The following is a 16,667-nucleotide window of genomic DNA, read 5'->3' on the forward strand; positions in this document are numbered from 1 at the left end:
AAGTTTCAGTAGCAAGATTTGTATTGTCACTGTGTTTCATATAAGCTTATTTAACATTATGGTCCCCCAACATAAGAAATTGCCATGCTGGGTCAGACCAAGGGTCCATCAAGCCCAGCATCCTGTTTCCAACAGAGGCCAAACCAGGCCACAAGAACCTGGCAATTACCCAAACACTAAGAAGATCCCATGCTTCTGATGCAATTAATAGCAGTGGCTATTCCCTAAGTATAATTGATTAATAGCCATTAATGGACTTCTCCTCCAAGAACTTATCCAACCTTTTTTGAACCCAGCTGCACTAACTGCACTAACCACATCCTCTGGCAACAAATTCCAGAGCTTAATTGTGCGTTGAGTGAAAAATAATTTTCTCTGATTAGTCTTAAATGTGCTGCTAGCTAACTTCATGGAGTTCCCCCTAATCCTTCTATTATATGAGAGTAAATAACCGATTCACATTAACCGGTTCAAGACCTCTCATGATCTTAAAGACCTCTATTATATCCCCCCTGAGCCATCTCTTCTCCAAGCTGAACAGTCCTAAACTCTTCAACCTTTCCTTTATCATTTTGGTTGCCCTTCTCTGTACCTTCTCCATCGCAACTATATCTTTTTTGAGTTTCGGCTACCAGAACTGTTCACAGTACTCAAGGTGTGGTCTCACCATGGAGCGATACAGAGGCATTATGACATTTTCTGTTTTATTAACCATTTCTTTCCTAATAATTCCTAACATTCTGTTTGCTTTTTTGACTGCTGCAGCACACTGAGCCGACTATTTCAATGTATTATCCACTATGACGCCTAGATCTTTCCTGGGTGGTAGCTCCTAATATGGACCCTAACATTGCGTAACTACAGCCAGGTTTCGCCATATGGATTCTTCAGGAGGGTCTGTAGCCAGGAAACAATTCAACCCAGCATTACCCGCAGTGATCCACCTAATTAATGCATTTGTCTGGCTTTAAAAAGGGCTCCAAGGGAGATCCGGGAAACTATAGACCAGTGAGTCTTTCAGTGCCAGGAAAAATCATGGAAACTGTTATACAGAATAAAATTACAGAGCGTATAGCTAGACATGGTTTAATGGGACACAGTCAGCATGGATTTACCCACGGGAAGTCTTGCCTAACAAATCTGCTTCACTTTTTTGAAGGAGTTAATAAACAAGTGGATAAAGGTGAACCAGTAGAGGTAGTATATTTGGATTTTCAGAAGGCGTTTGACAAAGTCCCTCATGAGAGGCTTCTAAGAAAACTAAAAAGTCATGGAATAGGAGGCGATGTCCTTTCATAGATTACAAACTGGTTAAAAGACAGGAAACAGAGTAGGATTAAATACTGACATGATCCGCACACATTGGAAAAAGGTAAACAGTGGAGTGCCTCAGTGATCTGTACTAGGACCAGTGCTTTTTAATATACTTATAAATGATCTGAAAAGGGGCACAATGAGTGAGGTGCTTAAATTTGCAGATGACACAGAATTATGCAGTGAAGTTAAATCTCAAGCGGATTGTAATAAATTGCAGGAGGACCTTGTGAGACTGGAAGATTGAGCATCCAACTGGCAGATGAAATTTAATGTGGACAAGTGCAAGATGTTGCATATAGGGAAAAATAACCCTTGCTGTGGTTACATGATGTTAGGTTCCACATTACGAATTATCACCCAGGAAAGAGATCTAAGTGTCATAGTGGATATTACATTGAAATCATCAGCTCAATGTGCTGAAGCGGTCAAAAAAGCAAACAGAATTTTAGGAATTATTAGGAAGAGAATGGCGAATAAAATGGCGAATGAATACTGTGCGCAATTCTGGTCACTGCATCCCAAAAAAGATATAGTTGCACTGGAAAAAGTACAGATAAAAGCAACTAAAATGATAAAGGGGATGGAACAGCTCCTCTGTGAGGAAAGGCTAAAGAGGTTAGGGCTGTTCAGCTTGAAGAGACGGCCGAGGGGGGGATATGATAGAGGTCTACAAAATCATGAAAGGACTTGAGCAAGTAAATGTGAATCAGTTATTTACTGTTTCAGATAATACAAGGTCTAGGGGGCACTCCATGAAGTTAGCAAGTAGCTCTTTTAAAACAAATCAGAGAGAGTTATTTTTCACTCAACTCATAATTAAGAACATAAGAGCATAAGAAATTGCCATGCTGGGTCAGACGAAGGGTCCATCAAGCCCAGCATCCTGTTTCCAACAGAGGCCAAACCAGGCCACAAGAACCTGGCAATTACCCAAACACTGAGAAGATCCCATGCCATTGATGCAATTAATAGCAGTGGCTATTCCCTAAGGGGCGGATTTTAAGAGCCCTGCTCGCGTAAATCTGCCCGGATTTACGCGAGCAGGGCCCTGCGCGCCAGTGCGCCTATGTTCAATAGGCGCACCATCGCGCAGACCCCGGGACTCGCGTAAGTCCCGGGGTTTTCCGAGGGGGGCGTGTCGGGGGCGGGCCCGATCCGCGCGGCATTTTCGGGGCGGGATGTAGCGTTTCGGAGGCGGGCGCGGGGGCGTGGTTACGGCCCGGGGCGGTCCGGGGGCGTGGCCGCGCCCTCCGGACCAGACAAAGGTAAGGGGGGGGTTTAGACAGGGCCGGGCGGGGAACGGAGGTAGGCTGCGCGGCTCGGCGCGCGCCGGCTATACAGAATTGGTAGCCTTGCGTGCGCCGATCCAGGATTTTAGCGGCTACGCGCGTATCTCCAGCGTACTTTTGTTGGCACCTGATGCACCAACAAAAGTACGCCAAATCGCGCTGTTTGAAAATCTACCCGTAAGTAAATTTGATTAATAGCCGTTACTGGACTTCTCCTCCAAGAACTTATCCAAACCTTTTTTGAACCCAGCTATACTAATTGCACTAACCACGTCCTCTGGCAACAAATTCCAGAGCTTTATTGTGCATTGAGTGAAAAAGAATTATCGGAGAAAAGTCTTAAATGTGCTACTTGCTAACTTCATGGAATGCCCCCTAGTCCTTCTATTATCCGAAAGTGTAAATAACCGATTCACATCTACTCGTTCAAGACCTCTCATGATCTTAAAGACCTCTATCATATCCCCCCTCAGCCGTCTATTCTCCAAGCTGAACAGCCCTAACCTCTTCAGCCTTTCCTCATAGCGGAGCTGTTCCATCCCCTTTATCATTTTGGTTGGCCTTCTCTGTACCTTCTCCATCGCAACTATATCTTTTTTGAGATGCAGCAACCAGAATTGTACACAGTATTCAAGGTGCAGTCTCACCATGGAGCGATATAGAGGCATTATGACATTTTCCATTTTATTAATCATTCCCTTCCTAATAATTCCTAATATTGTTTGCTTTTTTGATTGCTGCAGCACACTGAGCCGATGATTTTAAAGTATTATCCACTATAATGCCTAGATCTTTTTTCTGGGTGGTAGCTCCTAATATGGAACCTAACATCATGTAACTACAGCAAGGGTTATTTTTCCCTATATTCAACACCTTGCACTTGTTCACTAAATTTCATCTGCCATTTGGATGCCCAATCTTCCAGTCTTGCAAGGTCCTCCTGTAATGTATCACAATCTGCTTGTGATTTAACTACTCTGAATAATTTTGTATCATCCGCAAATTTGATAACCTCACTCGTATTCCTTTCCAGATCATTTATATATACATATTGAAAAGCACCGGTCCAAGTACAGATCCCTGAGACACTCCACTGTTTACCCTTTTCCACTGAGAAAATTGACCATTTAATCCTACTCTCTGTTTTCTGTCTTCTTACCAGTTTGTAATCCACGAAAAGACATCGCCTCCTATCCCATGACTTTTTAGTTTTCTTAGAAGTCTCTCTTGAGGGATTTTGTCAAATGCCTTCTGAAAATCCAAATACACTACATCTACCGGTTCACCTTTATCCACATGTTTATTAACCCCTTCAAAAATATGAAGCAGATTTGTTAGGCAAGAGGTCCCTTGGGTAAATCCATGTTGACTTTTTCCATTAAACCATGTCTTTCTATATGCTCTACGATTTTGATCTTGAGAATAGTTTCCACTATTTTTCTTCCAGGAACTTATCTAAACCTTTTTTTAAACCCAGCTCACTAACAGCTTTCACCACATCCTCCGGCAATAAACTCCACAGTTTAATTATGCATGGAGTAAAAAAATATTTTCTCTTACTTGTCTTCATTGAATGTCCCCTAGTCTTTGCATTTTTTTAAAGAGTAAACAACTGATTTGCATTTACCCATTCCAATCCACTCATTATTTTATAGACCTTTATCATATCTCCCCTCGTGAAGTACAGTGTGTGAAAAAAAATGGGTATTTGTTTGCAAACCTGAAATTGTGAAAGCAAACATTTTCATTAAAGCAGCAGCATTAACTGACATCTCCAAAATTATACAGTTGTGATCATACGTTTACATACCCCTGGCAGAATTTGTAAAATGTGTAGCATTTTAATAAAACATGAGTGATCAGACAAAGCGCGTCTTATTTTTAATGTTGCAAATTAAACTATTATGCATTCTTGAATAGCACACTCATTAAACAAACCATAGCAATAAAGGAAATAATAAAATGGTCCTTTTGAAAAGTTTGCATACCCTTGAATGATTGGGTTGATAATATACTCTCAAGTTGTCACACACAGGTTGAGATGGCAATGAAAAGTAGATATCCACACTTGTGCCTTGTTTGATTGCAATTAGTGTCTGTGTATAAATAGTTTCTTAGCTCTTCAGAAACCTTTATACATTTAATCCAGGGCTGCCAAAGAATCTGCGAGCAAAAGTAGTTCAACTTTATAAATTGGGAAAAGGATATAAAAAGATATCCAAAGGTTTGAAAATGCCAATCAATACAGTTCAAACTCTGATCAAGAAGTGGAAAATTATGGGTTCTGTTAATACCAAGCCATGATCAGGTAGACCAAGAAAAATTTCAGATACAACTACCAGGAAAATTTGATGGGATGCAAAGAAAAACCCACAAGCAACTTCTATTGAAACACAGGCTTCTCTGAAACAAAGTGGTGTGGGTGTTTCAGCATGCACAATAAGGAGATACTTGCACAAAAATGGGCTGCATGGTAGAGTTGCCAGAAAAAAGTCATTGCTGCACCACCACAAAACAGCCCACTTACAATAAACCAAGCAGCACCAAAAGAAGCCTGAAAACGTCTTGAACAAAATAATTTGGAATGAGACCAAAATTGAATTTTTTTGGTCACAACCATAAATGCTATGTTTGGAGAGGAGCCAACAAGGCCTATGAAGAGAAGCACACCATCCCTACAGTGAAGCATGGAGGTGGATCTCTGCTGTTTTGAGGGGGGTGTGAGCTACAGCAGCAGAGGGGATTTAGTCAAAATTGATGGCAGGATAAATGCAGCATCTTATCAGAAAATATTAAAGGAGAATTTGCATTCATTAGCCAGGAAACTGCACATGAGGCCCACTTGGACTTTCCAACTTGACAATGATTCGATACTTAAAGCCAAGTTGACCTTTCAGAGGCTGCGGCAGAAGTAAGTGAAGGTTCTGGCATGGCCATCACAGTCTCCTGATCTCTATATCATTGAGTTCTTCCCAAAGTGCCTCAAACATGCATGATCTGGAGGCTTTTTGCCAAGAGGAATGGGCAGCTTTACCACATGAGAAAATAAAGGGCCTCATCCATAACTATCACCAAAGACTGCAAGTCGTCACTGATGCAAAAGCAGGCACTACACAATATTAAGAACTAAGGGCATGCAAACTTTTGAACAAGACCATTTTATTATTTCCCTTATTGCTATGGTTTGTTTAATGATTGTGCTATTCTGTGATTCAAAATAGTTTAATTTGAAACACATTAGAAATACATGTTTTGTCTGATCACTCATGTTTTCTTAAAATGATACGCATCTTACAAATTCGGTCAGGGGTATGTAAACTTATGAGCACAACTGTAAATGTGTCTGTTTCTTGGCTCTGATGTTTGCTCTTTTGGTCTTATTCGTAGGGCTCTTGTTTTTCTTGTATTAATATATTTTATTTCTCAGATCTTTACCATGTTTTAGAATAAAAGGTGTGCCCTTTTTTACAATGATCCAAGCACTCCGTTTGAAATTGCATAGTATAACACAATGCTTTCTTACATTGTTTTCCAAACAAGCAATGTTTCAGTCTCGTAAGCAGGACTTCATCAGGCTATTGTCCACCCAAAATATTCGTTCTACATGCAAAAAACAATCAGCAAGTGATGCACCTTCTTGATAACCCACCCAACCTTTGAATGCCAACATCAACAAAATGTCATCACCCTTGCTCTTGACGCTGTAATCTGAAATGGCTGGATTCTCTCAACAGAACAAGGTCATAAATAAAAACAGAAAAGCCAAAAGTGTAAAAACTAAGCTAAAGAATGGCATTCATTGGTGAAAACCACAAGAAACCCAAAGTAACAGCCTTCCGCTGGAACTATTTAGTCTCCATAACTTGCTAGCAATGGACAATACAGCACTACCCTCCCAATCTTATTCTTTTGTAACACTACGTACTGGAGAAATTAAGCTCTGCATTAGTGAACCCTCTTTCTACATTAAATACATTGGTTCACAGCCAGTTTATTTCAAAAAGAAAACCATCAAAGTTGTCTGGACCTTGAGGTACTACTACTTATCACTTCTATAGCGCTATTCAATGTATGCAGCCCTATATAAAAACACACAAGAGAGCATCCCTACAATCCAAGCAAGACACACATACAGAGCAAAAGAAACTTTGGGAATTTCATTTATTAAGACAATGATTATAATCAAGAAGGCTGTAATCGGGCTAACTGGGATTCAAATTTAAAAGCAACCTCAAAAAGCTGAGATTTTACCACTGGACTTGAATAAGGCAAGAGAGTGGCATTTGTATGTGGCTTACAAGCCCGACCCCTGTCCTTGACCACATTATCGATGACATTTCTCCATTTCCTTCCTTTACTATCCTGATGGGCAGAGGAGAACTCTCAAAAGTTTGTCACAGACATATTAAGTTACTCCAATAAAAAAATATCACCCTCAACCTATTCGTTGACCCTTAATTCCATGTATCCCAGTGGATTAACACAGCAACTACAATTCTTTGCTCAAGCAGAGGTTCCCAAATCTAGTCCTTGAGGGCCACAAATCAATCTGTTTTTTGAATAAGCAAAATATAATTGCCTACAATGGAGACAAGGCATGCAAACATATCTCATGCATATGCATTGTGGAAATCCTGAAAAGCTGACCATTTCCAGCCCCCAAAAGGACCAGATTCAGGGAACCCTGCATCACATAGTATGTACCTCCTTCCCCTCCAGCCATTTACATTATGTATATCTGGAAAAGGGGCTGAGCAAACCCCACTGACCATCCCCCAATTTCTTATAGTAACGCGGAGTGTGCATCGCAATAAAAAGAGAGGACACGTGGCTCAGGCCACGGCGCAGTGGCACATTGTCATCTGTTTACACTTACAACAACTATCCTCAAATAAGCCTCTTATTTGTGCAGCGGTGAGCAGCAGGGCCAGGTGTTTTGAGGAAGGTAACTAGAGAAGGTAATAGGGAGTATCCTATCTCTCCGAGGGTCAGAAGCAGAGCAAAATAGGCTACATGGGCAGGTTACAGTGAACAGTGTGATGCTGCAGTACCCCCTAAATGTTTAACAAGGAAAACTGACACAGATTCAATGCACTTACAGGCCGATGCTATACCATGCGCTGGCTACACGGTATAGCATTGGCACATTTTGAACAAGTGTCCATATCCCCCGACTCAAAACAGGGGTTAGCGAGTCCAAAATGTGCGCATAGGTAATAGCACTCATCATATGCAAATGCATGTTGATGAGGCTATTATCAAATCCCCCTCCATGCAAAAAAAAAAAAAAAATGTGCGCTGACGATAAGTCTTGAGGAGCCCAAAAAGTGTACAGAAAAGCAGAAAATCTTGCTTTTCTGTACTTCCTCCGAAGAAATGCACCCCCCCCCCCCCAAAAAAAAAAAAAAAGTGTCAAGGGTCAGGTTAGGAAAACGGACACTCAATTTTACAGCATCCATTTTTCTAAGTGTCTGACAGTCACCTCTCCTGGGCGCCCACTGACCAGGAGGCCATAGGGCACGCAATTTCCCCCAGCGCCTCCTTTTTACAGCAACAGCCCATTTGCATTTAGCACTGGGCGCCCTGAAGAGGTGAATCGGCGTGCGTTAAGGAAGCAGGCGCTAACGTGCACCGATATTGCATCGGCCTGTTACGGTTTGAGAATAAACAACTCATGGCAGAACTGGCTTTCCTCTTTTTTTTTTTTTTGGCAGCTATCAACCTTCCTTTTCCTGCAAAATGACAGCGGCTGTCCCTAAACATCCAGGGAGGGGGCCATAAAGGGAAACGTGCAGGAGGGAGGGGCCCATAAAAGGGAAACCTACAGCAAAAATGCACTAATGAAATCTAGTGCCTTGCAAAGTCCCGGTGGCAACAGCAGCCAGGGTTTGCAGTGATCCTTTCCACACCGGGCCCTCTACACCTAGCTACAGGTCCAAACGGAATAGGCTGCGTTATACTTTTTCGGCGAAGATCAAGCCGTTTAAGAGCTCGTGCCCGTCGCATTTCACGATCTCTGTTGGCGCTAAGGAGCACGCATGCCACATTAAGCGTGCAGGAAGCTCTGAGCAAGGCACTCTGCCGCGGTCATCCTCAGCAGCACAGAGGTGGTCCCCGCACACATAGCCAAGCTTTCGCGCATGGGGGGGGGGGGGGGGGTGTCGGTGGTCTCGGACGGTACCTCCGCCTCCAGGCTCTGCACGTTCGGCTAGAAACGCGGCTCGCCGCTCTCGGGCTCTACTCTGCCACCTGCAGGCCAAGAGAGGAAACGTCAGCGCCCTTTTTTTTTTTTTTTCTTTCCTGGAGGCCCGCCAGGACTGAGGAGTGCGACGGATTTTTTTGGATTAGAGGAATTTGTATGCGAGATGAAGTGCTCGCATCAGATCTGGAATTCCTAAAGATCCGCATTCTTGCTCCTCGGAAATCCGAGTCCACGGAAGACAAGACGTTTTAGGAGTAGGGCGGCAGGAGAAATTCAGCCTCTTGTCTGCAGTGCTGCTTGGCAGACACCTTAAGACTGAAGGATGGGAAGCAAGCATCGGTTTGAAAGATGAAGTTATTGCTTACGTGGCAAAATGCCAAAGCAATTGGGGTGTGCAAAAGACTTCCTATTTTGGAGGAGCTTGGGAAGAAGAAACATGCTAAATCATTTATCCATGATCACGTGTTTATAGAGAAGAACTAAACATGTATTTTTCATATACACTGCAAATATGCCCTGACAGATTGCATACACTTAACAGGGCGAATGCAGAGCCCAAACTGAAACTGCACATTTTAAATCAACCAATATGTGAGAAAAGCGTTTTCCCCACTGCATACCGAGTCCCATAACTTAACATAGGAAATGACGGCAGATAAAGACCACAATGGTTCATCCTATGTTATCATTTTTTCATGTAAAAAGATATGAAATAATGTATTCCCTGTTTCAGCAAACTCGCCCTCGGAAGGAGAGAGCAGTGTTAGAAATATGATTTTCCCAGCTTTATTTGATTTCATTATTTTTTTTCTTTTTCAATTACAACCCTAGCTGACCTACAGCGAGCAGAGCAGTCTAGATGTCTGGGAAGATCCAGAAGGCTGCCCCTTTATTTATTTTTAACAATTTTGCAGAACAAGGGATCCCCCACCACCACCTGTTTGCAAGGACCCGAAGGATCGTGCGGGCTCCCCCACCCCCGTCTCTCGGGTCATCCTCTCTCCCTGCTGCCAAGGCAAGCAGATTTTTGTCTCGCAAAATAAAAAGCGTGGAGTATTTCACCTAGATCAGGTTGCAGGGCTTTGATTAATTACCTGTGCATGCACATTCATCTGCCAGGACCGCAGAAAAGCTACGCTCTGGATCTCGTCCAAGCTCTCGTGCACTTAGGGGGAATTCCCCTCACCCCCTCCCCCCCCCCCTTGCAAATCAAGTCACCGCTGCTGCCAGGGCTCCGCAGAGCAGGCGGAATGCACATCTGTACAGCAGAGCACCTCCCTGCAAAGGCTGCTGCATGCCGAGTCTGCCTTGGATATTAGGAAAGCCACGGAGCGGAATTCAAGGTAGCAAATGCCTGCCTGCTTGCTTCTCCCCCTCCAAATAAATAAATACATAAATACAATGCACACTTGTAACTAGACCCATTTATCACCTCATTCCATTTTTTTCCTCGCTGTGTAATAAACCATAGGCTAAGTTCTCTCTACACGTAAAAAAAAAAAAATAATTATTGTACGTTTGTCAATGAAGAAACGGCCATAAATTTTTTTTTTTAATGCAATTAACAATGCAAGAATTAGAAGCTGTAAAATGGTTACCGAATGCTGAGCGAGCGCAGCGGTCCGTCCTGGAGGCAGTCCGGCCGGAGACGCCGCAGCTGGAGATCCAGCTGTTGCAGGCAGAGCCCTCCCCGGGACCAGGACCCGGCCGATCCGCTCGAGCCATCCCTGCTCCGGGTGCTTCCCCACCCCCCAGCCGCAGGATGAAGCTGCAGCTGCCGCTTGCACCGGCTGCTCCAGCCTAATCCTGGAGAGAGGCGGAGACTGGAGGCCACTGCCCCCGTCCTCCCTCCCCGGGAGCCCAGGGAAGGCGGAGAAGAGGGAGCCGGCGCATACAGAGAGAGGGGCAGGAGGGAGCCCACACCTCCAGCACACAGAGAGAGAGAGAGAGAGAGAGAGAGGCAGGGGCAAAAGAGACCCCACACCTCTGGCACATAGAAAGAGGGGCAGAATGTAGCCTGCACCTCCAGCACACACAGAGAGAGAGAGACAGGGGCAGAAGGGGACCCCACACCTCCAGATTATTCAGACAGGGGTGGGGCACTTCTGGCCCATAGAGCATCTCAGCCAGTGCACCATGGCACTCTGTTCAGACCTGATCAGCTGCGCCACGGAAAAGTCACCACTGCCTGATGCTCAGATCCAGGCCAGCACCTGTGATCTGCTCTCAGCACCTTGGAGCAACAAGAGACACCAGCAGTGCCTCTTAAACATGCAATGGCTTCTTTCTGAGAACACGTGTAATCATGCATGCCCCCTCTTCCTCTTCTTAGCTGCCATATGAGCCCCGGAGGGTGGCAATTAATGGGCAGCCGCTTTGTGCAGCGCATACGTTGCACACAGCACCTCCTCATCTTGGGCCTCCTTGAGTCCTTCCAGCCTCCGTCTTACTCGCAGGCTGAGTGAGACAGGGAGAGCGTGCACTAAGCACTGGATGTGACTCACTCTTGAGTGTTGGCAATAACAGCAGTGGAGGGGCTCTGGCAGCCACATGTGGCAAAACAAGACTACCCCGACCACCCTGCACTGTTTGATATGTGGTCAGAAAACCACAATGCTATACGAAACGAACAGTTTCAATAAGTGCAATCTATAAATATTAAATAGAAACTTTAATATATCTAATGTATTCATAATATCACAACAAATATCACATGGCAAAAATTATTTTGTTAAAACTGTTATAGCAAAATTCAGTTGAGACTGAAAATTCGCTAAATTCATTAATTTCTCACACCATTCCAATACATAAAAACACACAAAATCCCTAACATTCACACCACACATCCACCTCACTCATTCAATAAATTATACTACCAATAATTGAACATAACAATAATCTTCCTCTGTGTTGCTAATACCAGCATGTGGGCAATGGTTACAGGAGATCTTTAGTATTATTACCATTAGAAAAACTTTGGCAGTTATTAAATAGTTCCGAACTGGCTGATACTTAACTTATTGTAAAATAGGATAATCATATTTCCAAAACCAGGAGAACGGTCTGCTAAACCCAGACTTGTGCCATAAACATCGGTGAGGGCACTTTTCCATGCTCCAAAGATTGAAATAGTGGCTATAGCCCACTACGCCTAATTGTTCAATATCTCGACCATCTTAATGTTCTACGAAACTCTTTCCCGACGCTGTGGCTCACACTTTGCTTTTCATAAATAGTTTGCGGTCACCTTTCATCAGCAATTGCCATCGTGATACCGCCATGCTGCAGTTGGATTCCTCCGATGTAACCAGGTGTCCACGTCAGTATTCCTCCATTGCAGCCAAGTGTGAGTGTCAGCTTGGGAGGCCAGATTGAAGAGACGTTTGTTAGAGACATTCCCCTGGTGCAGGCGCATAGGAGTGCCGAAATGCTGCAGTCTCGGGATATGCATGACCATACGATCCCTCTCCATGTCTGCACCGTGCCTGCTCCATTGAGGCTGCTGTGCTGCATAACATTTTGGCTAATGTAGGGGGGTGCCTTTGGGCTTGAAAGTTTAGGAAGTATTTTGACATAGAGATTGGGGCATGAGCAGGAGGGAGCCTGCATCTCCGGCACGCACACAGACAGGCCTGCATTTAGGCACAAGCAACTGCCCAGGGTGCTAAGGTTTTGAAGGCCTGCTGATATTCAGGTCAGAGCCTGTTTCTGCCTGCCTTAGGATCATGCACTAGCCCAGCTTCAAAGGGACGGGCACCACTGCATTCCACATAAGGGTGCCAAAATCTTAAATTCAGCCTCGCATAGAAAGAGGCAAAGGCAGGAGGGAGGCCACATACACAGAGGGGCAGGGGCTAGGAAGGAGCCCACAGCTTCAGCACATTGAGGGGGGCCGATGCAATAAGAGGCGTGCTGAAAATAACGCGCGGGCAACCACATCCCTGTGCGCCCCCCCGATGCAATATGTAAATGAGAAGAAGCATAAAAAAAAAAAAAGGGCGCGCAATGGGAGAATGGGCATCTCTGGCTTTCAAAAAGAGGTTATTGTATCGGGCGTCCACGACTGCAGTGGGATCTCAATACGAGCATCCGTTTTGATTGCGCTCGATTTGGTTATTTTGCTGAGGTGCCGATTTCAGTGCTGCGGTTTATTATATCAGGCGCCCATTGCTACGAGCATCTAAATTGTGTGCTGATAAGAAACGTGTGCTTCTTTTTGAGCCAATCAATTTGCATATATTTTTCACCACTGCAAACAATAAATTCAAGAGCCTGGATAATACTAAGAATGACAGACTCATCGCAGTACAGAGGACCATATTCTGTAATGTTTCTCATGAGCCCTTGAATGTGAGTTGACTTTACGCCACTTTTGGGGCTAGAGTCAAATTCCCTACGTTAAAAGGTGTGCTTTGGGTGCCCAGCACTTTCCTGCATCTGGAGGTAATGGAATTTGCATGCATTGGGCGCTGTCAGATTCGCGTTTGTTATGGCGCACGTTTTGGGTGTGCTAATCTCCTTACTGCATTGTGTGCTAATCTTGCACGCCCAACCACATGTAAACCCGTGCACTAGGCTGGGCGCCCTTTATTGCATCGGCCCTGGAGAGAGGGGCAGGGGCAAGAGGAAACTCACACCTCCGACACAGAGAGAGGGGCAGAGGTACGGACAGGATGTCGCCTGCACCTCCAGCACATTTAGAGAGGGGGAGGGGCAGAAGTGAGCCTGCACCTCATGATCATATAGAGAGGGACAGGGGCAAGAGAGAGCAGACTCCATCCTGCCCCTGTGGATCCTACAGGGGCAGGATGGAGCCTGCGTCTTCAGCACATTGAGAGACAGGCAGGGGGCAGGAGGGAGCCCACACCTCTGGCACACGGTGGGGCAGAGACAGGTGAGAACCCATAGCTGCTACACATCCCTGTATGGAGGCTTCCTCCTGTCAGCGCAGGGATAGGAGGAAGCCCGTTAACTCCTGTAGACCCACACAGCCCGCTTTCCTTTCCCCTTCTTCATAGTACTCACCCCACCTGCTTTCCACCCCCTCCTCTTCGTAGTACCCACGCTGCTGGTCTCTCTCCCCCCTCTTTCTCTCTCTGTCTCCTCCACAGTGCCCACAGTGACAGCAGTTTCTCCCCGTCTGTCTCCCACATCCCTGCATCATCGACCTCCCCCTCTCTACACTCTCCTATCCTCAACTCCCACTTTCTCCTCCCCCCTCTCTGCGGTCTCACACACCTCCGAGCTCTCTCTCCCACTCCCTGCCGGAGATTCAGATAACTTTATTGGCATGACATTTTTACATGCATTGCCAGAGAAATATATAGGATCAATAATATAAAAGAGGAAGGAAAGTGATGAAAAACTTACACAATAATAATAATACTAAATAACAGTAAAGCAAAATTACTGGTTAGGGAAAATACAATATCAGGGACATCGTGTCTCAGGTTTTGGTGCTGGTCCGTAGTTTCCCTGGTCAGGTTTCATTTCTGGCCTGCTGGCAGGATCCCACAGATTTTACTGCTGTAGTCGCTGTTTCTCCTCTCTCCCCACCCCCCCCCCCACCCCCCCCACCCCTCACCCACAGGCATTCCCTTCCCACAGTCCTACAATGCCCACCTTCCCTCTCCCTTCTCCCGCAGTTACCTTCCCACCCACTCCCCCTTCCCATAGTCACACTTAGCGTTGCCTCCTGACCCAGGCCACCCCTGCTAGGCGAACGCAGTCCTGGCTCTGACCTGTGGTATGCATCGATGGACTTTTAATCCTGCTTTCCATAGGGAAACTCGGGAGTCCAGGGACACCAGAGTGTAAATCGGAACTGGATGCGACAGTCGCACCCCTTCGACTTTTCCTCTCCCCGTAATCATGCAACCACCACCTTTTCTTCTGCCTCGCCCCCCTCCCCCCCCCCCCCCACTCCCAGCATTCACCCTGCCCTCTCTCCCTCCCCTGCAGCCAGACACCTTCCCTCCTCCTCTCTCCCTTTTCCTGCCGCAGGAACACATAAAACCCCCCCCCCCCACCACTGCACACCTGGCAGGGGCACCCCCTTCAGCCACAAAGTTTGTAACCCCTGGGATATCTCCATCCCCAAAGATACAGCAGGCAGACTTCATGCATTAAATGCCAAAGAAATAACAGGACGCATTTATACTAACTTTCAAACCTGTGTTTCCTGGGAGGGGGATAGAGAGCGCATTGTTTTCATCATTTTGACTTCCAGAGCCTTGGCACACTCTTTCCAGGTGTAGATATGTACAAAATCTAGAGGAACCCCTTTGTGTGTGTCCTCACGGAAACCTGTTTGAAGAAACGAGGCACCCAAAAAAGGAGGGAGCGTAGTTAGTTTATTTAATTTGATTGATCATATTTCTTACATAAAAATAAAAGCGATGTACGATAAGCAGAGTAAAAGCAATACAAAGGTACCCATATAAATAATTCAAGTAAAAAAAACCCAAAACAAAACAGTTCGAGATTCCTGGGCCGACCGTCTCAGAGGCAGACAGGGCCCTCCACCACATTTATCACAGGTTCCTACTGTCAGCGTGCTGGAGGTTTGGCCTCCCAGACAAACGTATATTTTGGATTAAAGCGCTATCTGAGGGCTCAGATTTTAGTGAATGAAGGGCTTTCTGATTTTTTTTCTTCACATTTTTAGGGGGATCAGGCAGGGTTGGCCCTCTTCCTCCCCCTTCTTTTTCATTTAGCAATAGAAGCGTTGGCAGTTCTGATTCAGGGAGAAAAGAGAATTTCTGGTTTTACAATTCAGGATTCTTCTTACAAAACGACCTTGCATGCAGACGTCACATACTTTTTTTTCTTATAGAAGCTTCAAGGGCAGCTCCAGAATTACTGAATTTACTATAAATGCTCAAGCTATAAAATTAACTATTTATATTCTGCTTTTCGGTACCTGAAGCAACAGAGGGTAAAGTGACTTGCTGAAGGTCACATGAAGCAGCAGGGGGAATTGAATGCTGGTTTACCCTGGGTTATAGCCTGCTATGCTAACCACTAGGCTACTCCTCCACTATACTAAAGCTGTAGTTTTTTTGTGTGAGGCCTAAAGTGAAAATACCTCAGCATCTGGCTCATTTCTCCATAATGGGATTAAATATTTAGGGATTAATGTTACATCTGATTTTGCACATTTGTATAACGTCAACTATCCCTCAGTCATCCAGAAGATAATAAGATTTGGACAGCTGGGGATCTCTCCCTCTGTTTTGTTGGGTAGGTCAGCCTGGTTAAAATGATGGTTATTCCTCACTTATTATATTTATTTCAGCATCTGTCCTGCAATATACCAATTTCAGTGTTTCATTCTCTCTGGGGGGGCGGGGGGCAGCTATCTCCTCTTTTGTTTGGAGAGATAAAACTCCTCGTCTCTGTCCATAACAAAAAGAGCAAGCTATTATTCAAATTAACATCATACTAGTTAGAATATACTGAAGAATATGCCTAAAGATCATGGTGGGTTTGAATTGCCTAATTTATATTATTATTTCCTAGTGGCTAGAGTCATAGGCATACAGTGGTGGTTGGAGGATGTAGAAGGATGCTTTTGGTACACATTAGAAGGTTTGCAGGCCATGGGAAATAACATGGTATTCTTGATTACTTATCCTGCAAATTCACCAACTATAAATGGGGCATGTAGAAAAAAACAATTATTGCGCATACTCTAAAGGTTTGGCAAGCAATCAATAAAATAGTGGTAGTGCCAAAGGAGCTTTATCTTCCTTATTGCCTATTATTAATAATGCTAAGCTCTCACTGGTCACATTTTCATTCATCGGACTTGCTTGCCTGGTGAGCAGCAGGGCTGAATCTTTTTGGGACAAATTTGG

General features: G+C 44.8%; 1 long non-coding RNA gene across 2 annotated transcripts in view; it reads right to left on the bottom strand.

Annotated features, from left to right (window-relative positions):
* LOC115092521 overlaps positions 1-10,551 on the bottom strand; it is a 74,579-nt gene extending 64,028 nt beyond the window's left edge. For both annotated transcript variants that reach the window (XR_003857017.1, XR_003857016.1), the window contains exon 1: positions 10,407-10,551. This is a non-coding gene — a long non-coding RNA (uncharacterized LOC115092521). The remainder of the gene's footprint in view (positions 1-10,406) is intronic.
* Positions 10,552-16,667: the final 6,116 nt, after the last annotated feature.

The sequence above is a fragment of the Rhinatrema bivittatum genome, chromosome 5, assembly GCF_901001135.1.
Source record: "Rhinatrema bivittatum chromosome 5, aRhiBiv1.1, whole genome shotgun sequence".
Taxonomy (NCBI): Eukaryota; Metazoa; Chordata; class Amphibia; order Gymnophiona; family Rhinatrematidae; genus Rhinatrema; species Rhinatrema bivittatum.